We start from the raw sequence: 14,105 nt of genomic DNA, 5'->3' as shown, positions 1-14,105 counted from the left end.
GAGAAAGAGGGAAAGAGAGAAGAGAGTGAGAGAGTAAGGGTGAGAGAGTAAGAGTGTAGAGAGTAAGAGTAAGAGAGGGGGAGTACGAGAGAAGAGAGTGAGAGAGAGTAAGAGAGAGGAGAGTAAGAGAGAGGAGAGTAAGAGAGAGGAGAGAAAGAGTAGGGGTGGAAGGAGGGAGGGTGGGGAGAGAGGCAGGAGGAGGGGGTTAGATGAAGAGGGGAGGGGAGTTGAGCCCATGTAACGCAAAGGAGCGAAGAGAGAAGATTAATCCCCGTTCACGGCGCAAACGGGAGTCCGGATGGCCCCTGTGCATGGACAATCCAAACACGGACAGGTGTTGCTGCAAGGAGTGGCCGGCAGAACGGAAGTGGCGTGACACCGGGGTGTCATTGCCAACGTTGATGTCTCGGAGGTGTTCCGCGAATCGGTCGGCCAGGCGGCGCCCCGTTTGTCCGATGTACAGAGAATGGCAGAGAGAGCAGGATATATATATATATCTCAATATGACTACTTACATATACGAACGTATACATACATATATATATACACGTATATGTAAGTATTCGTATTGCTGTATGTATATATATATATATATATATATATATATATATATATATATATATATATATATATATATATATATATATAAATATATAAATATGTGTATATATTTATATATTAATTAATATATATATGTTGATTGATCTAGCAAGCGGTGCCTCATATCAGTGAGCGGGGCCGGTGCGCAATGATGCCGCCGAGATGTAGGCCCCGAAATGGCGGACATTCCTTCCTGATGACCCCATACACCTGCTGGCTTCCGGTATGCGGAGCTTTCGACTGGTAGCACTTGCATGTGCAAGTTATTTGCAAAACACACACACACATACACATACGCACACGCACACACATGCACACACATACATAAACACATACACACTTACTAGTATCTACATACATAGATATGTACAAGCCATTCACAGGTATACACAGATAAACGTATACGTACACACAGGCCATTCACACATACCCATACACACACAAACACACACACATATATGTATGTATATATAGACACCCACATGTATGCATGCGTTATACATACACATATAACCAATCATGTTATAATGAAGCAGTATTATAGGAAACAGAAGTCATCTGCATGAGACTGAATCCCAGTATAGTACATAGTAACTGCGGTAGTATAACGGTATGGAAATTTAAACAAAGTTACTCGTGGCGTTTTGAAATCTTCAGATAACACCTCTTACTGCAGACGTATTGAAAACAAAGAATAAAACATTATTTAATTAAAGCTAGAATTTGAAAAAGTATTCTATTGATTTGAATATCAACTGAAAGATCCTTGGTTTGTGTAGGCCATATTATATTGTGATATAAAGCTGCGTGGTGTGCATAAATGAGAAAACCCTCAAACAGCAAGTAACGATCATAATTTTGAAAAGTATCGAAATGCAAGCTCTATAATATTTACAAAATGTCGACATTTCAACAAGCACCTTCTAAAATACTACAAGACGACATCTCTTGATTAGAATATTATTACAAAAACTTGATTATTGCACAATATCTTTATTTTATTATACCACTCGTCAATTACATTTTATATAGCTACAGATAACTATCCCTCTCTAATTATCCATCTTCGTTGTTAGGAGAATAGACCGAGGAAGTTTGTTAGACATCTATCGTAGACGACGTTACTTTCCTAAAAATGTGTTTTAACCAAGAAAAATGTGTTTAAACCAAATGTGAGCGTTGTGGGTAGGCCCACTAGTATATTTTTATTTCTTATATAATTCTGTAGATCTTCAAAGGAAAAAGCTCATTCTTATTAATATTTATATGTGATAAGGCGGCGAACAGACAGAATCGCTAACGCGCCGGACAAAATCCTTAGTGGCATTTCGTCCGGCTTCACGTTCTGAGTTCACAATCCACCGAGGTTACCTTTGCATGTCACCCTATGCCTGTCATCAGTTGAACCCTGGGGGGTCGATGTAATCTGCTTCCCTCTTCCCCAAATTTCAGGCCTTGTGCCTATGATAGAAAGGAACATTTATGTTATGAAATGTGCCCCTTTAACTGCTACAAATAACAATTTATTTTTACATATGTGCACGGTGGTTTTCGAGTCGACAGTTTTGTTTGCCATCTGAACTTTACTTAAGTTTTGAATTGGTATAAAACTTGAACTGACGATGTGTTATTTTGATTGGACTATACCAATTTAGACTTTACTATTCCGTTGTGCTGAATACTCTCTCTCTCTCTCACGCACACACACGGTCCTTCTCTGTCTCTCAAGCACAATATCTATCTATCTATCATGACATTTCTGTGATACACATCCCTATTGATCGGCTTCCTTCCTTTTTTTTTCCTTCTTCCCACGATCCCTTTTGATCGAAATTCTACCCCACCTTTTTTTTTCTCTTCCCAAACAGAAAAGCTCTACTGTGCATTTTGTCCCTTCTGTGTTCAGCCCTGTGTGGCCAATAAAGAAACATTATGTATGTACGTACGTACGTACGTACGTACGTACGTATGTATGTATGTATGTATGTATGTATGTATCTATGTATCTATCCATTTATCTCTTTCTCTATGAACAGACACAGAGAAAGCGACGCTGTATACATACACTCATACGCAAATACATTTAAAATATAGAGATAATATTACGCGATATATAATATTGTTGAAACTAATAAAGAGTAGTGGAGAGAAAGGAAAAGGAAAGAATGTTACTGTAAGGCAAAGACAGGAATATTTCCTTTATATGGGTGTATTAGCTATTCATTCTTTTCCGTTTATTTATTTCACATAAACATTGGTCACTTTACAAACACACACTCACACGCAGATGCACACACATACATATATACATTTATATTTGTATGTGTGCGTATGCGTGTATGTTTGCATACAAAATTATAGACGGCGAATAGAAAACGAATAAAATTGAATTGATTATAATTTAATGGAAAATATAAATGTCATATTTAAATGCACGTACATATACGGTTGCATATAAATACATTCTTCCACTCCCCATTTTTGATACACACACACACACACACACACACACACACACACACACACATATATATATAATAAAATAAATTACTCATAAAATAAATGCAATGTATATATGATATATATATTATATATATATGGGAGAATATACAAAAAATAACAACAGACGAGGACAGGTGGTGTAAATAACAAAAGTATATATTAGTATGACGCTCGGGAATACGGAAAGTCTTTGACGTTTCGAGCTACGCTCTTCAACAGAAAGAATACGGAGACAAAAAATTGAATAGTGTTCAGTCAACGGTCAATCATATATAAAATATTATATATATGTATATATATATAAAATATTATATATATGTATATATATATATATATATAATACATTCATTATATACGTTTTCATATATGTACACACACAAACACACACACATATATACACACCCATATCTACATATATATATATAGCTATTTGATAGGAGCATTTATAGAGTTACCTATCTACCTTCATACCCACAGACTCTTAAACACAGAAAGCGAGATAGATAAATAGACAGATAGATAGAGGGACAGAGAGATAGAATGAAAGAGAAAGAGTGAGTGCGAGAGAAGAGATGCGTAATGGGTCAACAGACCTATATTATTACAAAAAATTGAAGTCAAAGCAGAAAAGCAAAATATACAAAAAGAAAGAAAAAAAAACTGGAGAACACTAGAGAGGAACCAATCAGTTTTGAGAGAGAGTGAAGACGCTTTAATGACATCGAACGAGAAGCCAGCGACATATTTAGAAAGATAGCGGAGCAGGAAAAATATTTGACATAAGATAACCTATAGTTGTGCTATTATTTACATAGGAAAAACTGATGTATAGAATTAATATCCTATTATCTAGGAAACTAATTGGTATATTTGAAGTAAGCAAGTTTTGATAAAACTCAGACAAATTACCAACAAATTTATTGTCACAGAATCTCATTCTATGTCATTATCTATCAATAGAGGCCGCTATATTGTCTGTTTCTTCCAATACTTTATAAAACAAACACACACACACACACGTTTATATATGTATATATATATATATGAAAAATATATTCATGTGCTTATATATATATATATATATATATATATATATATATATATATATATATATATATATATTCATACGTAATTATATATTTATATACATAAAAGCATATAAAATATATATATTTATACATATGCATACATAAAACACATACACAAATATATATATATATATATATATATATATAAATCTATACACACATATGCACACGCAGGGTGTGTATATATGTATACCGAGGCTTCGTATAAATTGTTTCTACAAATTTGTCGTTTAGTATCTTCGATCAATAGAAAGGAAAAAAATAAAGTTCTGAATTTCAGTTTTCTTTTTTAAAATTATATATATGTGTGTGGTGTGTGTGCGTGTGTGTATGGAGAGTGAGAGAGAAAGATGGAGAGAGAGAGAGAGAGAGAGAGTGTGTGCGAGCTGTCTACTCATTTATCTTAATTTCCACCCAATCACACGACTATACGGATGGGTACGCGTTATATATTCTTAAACATACATAGTTATACATACACAAAATGTGAGAGGAATATAAATACTACAACATTTCCTTTATTATTTGAAATTATCTTCAAAGGAGACATACCCAGGCTCAATCTAAGAAACACGCTTTTATTATTGGAATTCAAACAACAGCGAAACAGTGAAGTCACATGATGAAGTACAGAAGAAAATTAATGAAAAAAAGGAAAATAAACAATTTGCATATCTTTTCACTGATTTAGTAGAATGAAATTACATAAAATCTACTTTAATTTCCCTCTTATAGAATTTTAGATTTTGTATGCTAAGGTAAGTGAAAGGAGCGTGACTTTGTGCTTAGGATTATTCCGCTTACAGTCATAACTTCGTTGGTTCGATGCCCAACGACGCGTTGTGTCTTTGAGCAAGACACTCTATTTCACGTTGCTCCAGCCCACTCATCTGGCAAAAATGAGTTGTACCGGTAATTCAAAGGGGCCAGTCTTGTCACATTCTGTGTGAAGCTGAATCTCTCAAAGAATTACGTTAAATGTACGCTTGTCTGTGGAGAAGAAGTATTTCTATTCTGAAGAACATTTGAGGTTTGATTCAAACGCGTTAGTAAGACAGTTTGGTGTAGTTTATTGTTTAGCCTCAAGTTAGTTCTGCTCTAGCAGAACATTCCAACTATGCTCATCCCATCAAATCTTCAGGACTTCATTATGCAACATTTTCGTTCTTTTATAAAGAAGGTAAAGTGCACTGTGAGGAGAATTTTGGTGTTATTTCTAGCAAGGCAAACGACCACTGAGGGAAGAGTTATGTTACGTATGTCTCGACTTGGGTAGGAAAATAAGAAAAGCAAATAGACAGTGAGATGACGTAAAGTTATTTGTGTGTATTGAACGTGGTCTGGTGAAGGGATGCGTACAGAAGGGTCGTTTGAGTGTGTGCGAATGAGAGAGGGAGAATGAGAAAGAGACAGAAAGAGAGAGTATATGCGAGTTGGCTGAAGTGGATCATGGGAGAGAGAGAGAGAGAGAGAGAGATGTGATGAATGCGCTAAGAATGACGTCAGCTGTAATACTTTGCGAGAAATCAAAGAGTAGTGGGATAGGCAGGTGTTTAGAGTGCGCGCGCGCGTGTGTAAGGAGCATTGTGCGTATGTGTGAGAAAGATGTTAACATGAAGAATATCACTAACGAACATCTCAAGAAGAACGCCAGCCCGTAAAGAATGAGTAGGAGGTGTATGTAAAGGGTGGGGTAATATTAGGGTACAGTGTTCAGAGTGGGAGAGACATATAAGTTGACAAGCAAACACACACACACACACACACACACATAGAGAGAGAGAGGTGGGGACAGAGAGAAAGGGGCAAGGAGAGAGAGAGAGTGAGGGAGAGTGAGGGGAGGAGAGAGAAAAGACAAGAATGAAGAATTAGTAAGAGAAAAATGGCTGATTTTCGTTCAGAACGCAAAAAAGAAAAAAACCCAAAATCCGAGTTTGATTCAAACACTTGTGAATCTCTTGTGAATCTTGACTTGTTTAAGTGGAGAAGGTAGATGAAAGAAACCAAGACACACACACGCACACGTATTTACACACACACACACACACACACACACACACACACACATATATATATACACACATACACACACACATATATATATACACACATATATAAACATATATAGACATATACATATACACACATACATATATATATATATATACATGCATATATAGACACATAAATATATACATAGACATATATATACACATAGTTATATATATATATATATATATATATATACATACACCCACACACACATATATATATATATACATATATACACACACACATACACCCACATATTTTATCTTTTGCTTGTTTCAGTCATTAGACTGCAGCCATGCTGTATCACCACCTTCAGAAAATTTTGGTCGAAGAAATTAACTCGAGTACTTATTTCTTTTTAAAGCCCGGTACTTATTCTATCGGTTTTATTTGCCGAAACGCTAGGTTACGGGGACTAAAACACATCAACAGCGGTTGTCAATCGGTGATGGCGCACAAACATAAAGACGTAATATATATATATATATATATATATATATATATATATATATATATATATATATATATATATATATATATGTATGTATGTATGTATGTATATACAGTGGTTGAAAACTAAATTGAGAACAAAGAAGTCTCTTCAATAGTGGAAGGGATCGGGTGGCTATAATTCTAAATGGAATTTTTCCAGCAGTTGACAAAAGGGCGATTCTCCTGTAGTTGCCAAAATCTGATTTGTATCTGTTCCTAAAATAGTAGAAATGATTGAATTTATAAGGCCAATTGGTATCTCTTTTCACACCCAAATTAATAGAAACATTGCTTGAATGTCTGTTGTTAGCAGTTCATTGTCGGGTTTACGCATGTCCGCTAGAATCCTGTTGGTATGAAATTACTAATACATAAGCACCTGAACACACACATATATGGACATATAAATTCATTTATGCAAGTACATATGTATAAACACATATACTGTGATGGATTCTCTCATCGAAGATGACGTATGTGAGTTCAGCTTTTGCCGAACGCCCTGCATAAATGATTTGTTTATAGTGATCAAATCTATGTGCTGTACATTAGATCACGCTCTCCATCTAATTGACATTGTCTGAAGAAGTGTACAATGTGCCACGGGTCATGCGTCGAAGCGATCGCAGAGCAGTGCGAGATGAAGTGTTTTGTTCAAGAACACAACGCATTACCCAGTCTAGGAATTGAAATCACGATCGCTAGATCGTGGGTGCAACGCCCTAAGCACTAGACCATGCGCCCTCAAAGATATATATTGCATACATACATGCATATACATTTGTATATATGAATGCACACACATACATACATGCATATATACATATATAATGCATGTATGTATATGTTGTGCGTATACAGACACACATATGTACATATATTATGCATACATGTATGAACAGATATATACGTAGATGTGTGTTCGTGTGTCTGTTTTTGTGCGGTTTTCTTGTTTATAATGAATTTTATGAGTAACCTCGCTTATTTGTTATGTATCTGTGTGTATGAGACATGTAAGGCCATTACTAACGTTGTACGAGAAAGAAAGCGATGTGTGTGAAAGAAAGAGAGAAGACAATGAGTAAGATTAAGAAAAAAAACCCCAACGAAAACCGAGAAAAAAACACGAGAAGAAACGAGTGAGAAGAAGTTAGCATGATTGAAAGATAGACAGAAAGGCATATATCTAGATATATAGAGTGTGTGTGTGTGGGGGGGGGGAGGAATTAAAAAGGAGGTGACATAGAATTGGAGTAAATGAACAGTCAATGGAAAAATATGTTTAATTCCCCCTCCCCTCAAACAGAAATACAGCCCATCCCATCATGGACAGGCGATAGATGTCGAACGGAAATTAACTAAATTCATAAATGTAATTGGGATACTTTTCATCATTTCTTATTTAATTTCTTTGTCGCAATAATAACAATAATAATAATAATGATAATGATAATAATAATAATAATAATAACAAATAATAATAATAATAATAATAGTAATAATAATGTTGATAATAATAATAATAATAATAATAATAATAATAATCGACAGATTCAAATAAACTAAACAAGAGATTAAACTAAAAATATACGGCAAGACTTTATAAGTGAACGTATTCGCTCGCTGCACAATATGCACACGCACGCAGGAAATGCATATGCACGTACACTCCCCCACCCCTACAGCCCACAAATACACACAGAGAAACATACTCACACGTTAATGCTTAGAAAAGTACATTTAATCACATGGTTACATGCTGTCGCTTAATTCACAACATCAGACAGCAGAGTGTTTCACAATCCGGAACAGCGTACTACTACTACTACTACTACTACCACCACCACCACCACCACGTCTTCTACTGCTGCCGCTGCCGCTGCTGCTGCTTTCTCTTTTTGTCATAGGGAAATCTGATGAGAATGGATGTTGCAAAAACCGTTTACAAATTGTGTGGGGTCTTACATAATATGATGAGGGGGAATAAAGAGAGAGAAGAGAGAAATGAGATTAAAAAATGCGTGGTTGATGCATTCCCCCTTGATGGCCAATCAAGGAACCTCCCCACAAATCTAGGACCACCCTGATCCTCAAAGGCACAAGCCCTCGCCCAACTGTTGTTCACCAATCTACAGGCACACCCTTGGAGTAGCTCCATTCACCCTAACTATTTTATGTTACAGTCACCCATCTTTTGACAAATTCGCTGATGGGAAGTTTGGGAAGGACTGCAAAACCTCCTGATTCGAACAAGATTTCAGTAGTAGAACATTCCTCAAACACGAGTACCCCTAACAATAATTATCAGTAGGAATCAGCATAACAGTGTGGCAAGCTGTAACTTCGAAAGTACAGGTATACTCTACTCGACAGTCTTCTCTACAGTTTCCGTCTAGCCAATTTTATTTGTAAGATTTGGGCCGACGCAAGGTTATAGACATTTGCCCAAAATGTCACGCCGTGTGATCAAACCCGAGAACTTGTGGTGGTGAAGTGAAGTGAAGTGAACCGTATACTGTTATATACTCCCGCCACGAATATATATGCATTATATATTTGTGTATGTGTGTGTTATGTAAATAGAATATGATCATTTTAGACGTAGGTGTGGTTGCGTGGTAAGAAATTAGCTTTCATACTATATGGTTCCGGGTTCAGTCCCACTGTGTGAAACCTTGAGCAAGTGTCTTCTACTATAGCCTCGGGCCGACCAAAGCCTTGTGAGTGATATGATAGATGGAAACTGAAAAAAAAAGCCATCGTGTGTGTGTGTGTCTGTGTGTGTGTGTGAGTGTGCGCGTGCGTGGGTGTGTTTGTCTCCTACCGCAACTTGGTAATCGGTATTGACGCGTTCATGTCCTCGCTACTTAGCAGATTGGCAAAACAGACCGATAAGAAAAGTACCAGGCTTAAAATGAATGTACTGGAATCGATTTATTTGACCCAAAATTCTTCAAGGCAGTGCCCCAGCATGGCCGCTGTCTAAAAACTGAAACAAGTAAAAGATGAAAAGAAAGACTATAGATTTGGGAAGACCGTAGTTCAAACGCGGATTCATTACCCGATTATGCAGCGTGCGAGAGTGTATACTTTACTTTTGACAACGAGAAGACTGACGGAGAGCTCGTCTGTTTCACAGCTTGAAGAAGAGTAAAGGCGGTGAGCTGGCAGAAACGTTAGCACGCCGGGCGAAATGCTTAGCAGTATTCCGTCTGCCGTTACGTTCTGAGTTCAAATTCCGCCGAGGTCGACTTTGCCTCTCATCCTTTCGGGGGTCGATAAATTAAGTATCAGTTACGCACTGGGGTCGATGTAATCGACTAAATCCCTTTGTCTGTCCTTGTTTGTCCCCTCTATGTTTAGCCACTAGTAGGCAATAAAGAAATAAGAAGAGTAAAAAATTCTCTTCTTAGCACCAGTAAACATGTGACAGTTGCTCATAGGGTAATCAGAAATAAGATAAAGCATTGCTGACTATTAGATAAAATATAAATCCATAGATTTTTCTAAACTTAGATTCTTGGAAAACGTATTCAAACATTACAACGCAGGGATAATGTAAGAAACAGTGGCTATCTTGGATGAAAGTGAAACTAATGGAAGCGTTGTGCAGGTTGATGCAAAAACATAAAGAAAGCCATATTCCATTATTTGCCTGGAAGTAAAATACTCTGTGGGAAAGTTTATGTCAAAAGGAATGACAATAAACCGATAGTTCTTTCAGAAGCTTCACAAAGCATGAACGATTGATTGAAAGGAATTCAGTGTTGTATAAAATCAAATTCTTTAGAGGGACCATGTTGGATTATATGGAAAATAAGTAACGTTGAGACTGAATGTTATGTAACAAATCTAATTTTAGGAAACTATCCGTAAGAAGATATTGTCTTTCCGATTGAAAAACATCTTGGAAAAATAGCTAGTAAAAAAAAATGGTAAGTACCAAAAGTTGAGTTTAGATCTCGCCGAGATCAACCTTGTCTTCAACCTTCTGGGGTGCTTAAAAACGTTACTTAAAAAGAATAAAATATTGGGGCCGATTTTAGGCCGATTATACCCTCCAACAAAATTTGGAGTCTCTTGCTGATGTTAAAAATTGATATCTTCTTCAGTCAGTTGTTTGTCATTGTCGTTTGACCCTATTACCTGACCTTGTCATGGAGGCGCAATGGCCCAGTGGTTAGGGCAGCGGACTCGTGGTCGTAGGATCACGGTTTCGATTCCCAGACCGGGTGTTGTGCGTGTTTATTGAGCGAAAACACCTAAAGTTCCACGAGGCTCCGGCAGGGGATGGTGGCGAACCCTGCTGTACTCTTTCACCACAGCTTTCTCTCACTCTTTCTTCCTGTTTCTGTTGTGCCCGTAATTCAAAGGGCCAGCCTTGACACATGCTGTATCAAGCTGAATCTCCCTGAGAACTACATTAATGGTACACATGTCTGTGGAGTGCTCAGCCGCTTACGCGTTAATTTCACGAGCAGGCTGTTCCGTTGATCGGATCAACTGGAACCGACGGAGTGCCTGACCTTGTCCCCTGACACTCATTTTAACCTCTCTGTTATAACTCTCCTCATCATTCTGAATTTGTATTCGCAATTAACGTTCTTCTCGCGTTAACATTGCGATTTTTGTTTCATCAAGTGTTTATCTTTTATTAAAGTTATCCTCCACTCCATATCTGAGTTTCATTCTATTTCATTTTATTGGTGTTAGAAAAAACGTTACATTTGTTATTGTTATTTTATAAAACAAGCTTCCTTCGTTTTGCAATGCTTTATTCAAAAGTAAAAGTCAGTTCTCTGGTTCCATTGCAGTGTTCAAGATGGCTGAAAGGAAAGATGGAAGTTATCCTAAAACAAAAAACCTGTTCTTTAATGCATACAACGGAAAAGCCATTAAAGGCACCCAAGGACCAGAAAAGTTGATGGATTATATCTACTACTCAAAATAGATATCATCCTACTGACGGGCTTCTATATAGTTTCTATCAACAAATTTCACACAGAGGGCCATGCTCAACGCACGGCTTTGTCAGAAGACACAAACACAGGGTGTTGCGTAGTGGGAACGAACCGGAAACCACGTAATTGTAGAGTGCATTTTTTAACCATAGAATATTAAATAGCTCTCATAATAATAATCGAAACCTCACTGTTCCTTAGAGTATTCATGGATAACGGGGGAAAAGGACAGAAAATAGAGTAAGAACTATCTTGTTAGATGTCAAGTAACAGTAAAAATGAAAAGAAAGAAGCAAGAATTCTTATTATTGATACGTATGTATGTATGTATGTATGTATGTATGTATGTATGTATCTATCTATCTATCTATGTAGTTGATATTCCGTTTCAGGAGAGCCCCTATTGGAATAGACTCATGATGAAATAGATCCATTATCTAAGATATGAAGGACCTCTACCGGTCAAGATTGACCACACCTCTCAGCACCACGAGGTAGACTAGTATTGAGTACTCTTTTTCCGACAGTCCACAGTAAACGTACACACATATATATATGTATATACATGGATGCATATATAATGCATACACATACATGCACTTTTATGCATACACACACGGAGACACACGCACATATATGAAGAGAGAGAGATATAAGAACATACGCAGAGAACGCGAGAGAGAGAGAGAGAAAGAGAGAGAAAAAAAAAGAGAGAGAGAGAGAGAGAGAGAGAGAGAGAAAGAGAGAGAGAGAGAGAGAGTGATATGAAATTAAATCGACCTTAAAGTATTAACATTAGCAGGTGATAAAACTGATATCATTCTAAAATAAATGACTTTGATATCTGAAATCTATGTAAATAGTTGAAGGAAATGATTTTTATAATGTTTTTGGTAAATGAATAGCTGGAAGGTGACTCGGGAAATATTCGTGGCTAAGGAGGTTTACAGCTGCAACAGAATGATTGTCCTTGGTAGTTCAGCTTTGGCAAGTGCTAATACTTCTGAAAGGTTGGCAGTCTGGAGAGAACACTTGACCTACAATTGCTGTCACTATTCTAAATCTCTAAATCTCTCATAGGAAATGTGATTTTCGTTAGTTATGAATGCTTTAAATGTCTTTATATTAATAACCCTTCGGTATCGTCAGCTATAAATGGATATATATAGAAACTTTTACTGAAATGTAATTTTGTCAACATCAATGAGCAATACTTTTAAAACGGTTTCTTCTCAAAAATTTTCATTGTATTTGTATCAATTTAATAAAACTCTGGCTAGATTTATTCAATTAATATTTTAATTTTTATGAATAAAAATTTCCTGCTGAAAATAAACGTTTTATGCACACAAACATCGATGTGCAGAAATAGACACATAAATTACCCATGCAACTGGGCTGTTTGTAAGGTATCTTTGTATTTGAATATAGCGAAATATTAATAGATTGCACATTAAGAAAGCACAACTAGACGTTAGTGCATGCTTAGAGTTGTACACATTTATGCACGCATGCATTTACGCACACATTGGCGTATTGATGTGCAGACTGGAATATTTCGCCAACTGAGAGCAAATAGCTGTTTTAAAATAAGAGTAGAAATAACACTCCAGAAAATCCAAAAGCTGATCATGTGATGACATTTAAAAGATGTAACTCACTGCGATTTTACAGATGTGGATTAAGGCGGCTGGTGAAAACGATATGATGTAGTAGGGTGGTTGTGGTCGTCGAGTGGTGGTGCTGGTGGTGGTGGTGGAGGTAGTGGCTATGAGTCAACTGAATTAGCTGCTTTTTGTTTCTTTTAATAATTAGAGGCGGTGGGATGGCGGTCTGATTTTTGTAACTGTCAGGAAATTAAATATTTCTGGAATGCTAAAGATTCGTAGAAAATGAATTATTTCATTCTTCAGAAAATATAAATCCAAATTAATTGATATGAAGTTTTAGGGTTAGGCCAGTATAGAAGGAGGGACCGTTGAAGACTGTCTCAGACACCAGATATAAAAGAGGAGGAGAAGGAATTATATTTGAAAATAAAGTAAAATACAAAATGAAAATTATTCCAGCCAATGTTTCGTGTCGATATATTAGTCAAATCTCACGTCAATTATTCTGTGTCAGGTGCGTTCATATTTCGATTCATATATAATTATGAATTTACACACACACACACACACACACACACACACACACACACACTTCGATAAACACCGGGAATATGTAGGAGTCAGTTCGTTGGAATCCTTTATGAAAATTGGTCATTTTCATCTCAGTAAAGTATTATAATTACCAATGGTATCTATAACTGAGGTTTTCCTATTTCTCTTCCCTATATCGAAACATTCAACTTCATCATTCCTACACAATTTAAAGGAGACAACAATCATTTTCCGGTGAAGTTTCTATT

At 36.5% G+C, this 14,105-nt stretch overlaps 1 long non-coding RNA gene across 1 annotated transcript in view; it reads right to left on the bottom strand.

The window, feature by feature from the left end:
* The window catches only part of LOC106876349 (uncharacterized), a 284,852-nt gene that overhangs the window by 37,801 nt on the left and 232,946 nt on the right, over window positions 1–14,105 (bottom strand). The window lies entirely within an intron of this gene.

Source organism: Octopus bimaculoides, chromosome 4 (genome assembly GCF_001194135.2).
Source record: "Octopus bimaculoides isolate UCB-OBI-ISO-001 chromosome 4, ASM119413v2, whole genome shotgun sequence".
In the NCBI taxonomy this organism is placed as follows: domain Eukaryota; kingdom Metazoa; phylum Mollusca; class Cephalopoda; order Octopoda; family Octopodidae; genus Octopus; species Octopus bimaculoides.
The sequence above is the reverse complement of the archived record's forward strand: the minus strand, read 5'-3'. Positions and strand labels throughout refer to the sequence as shown.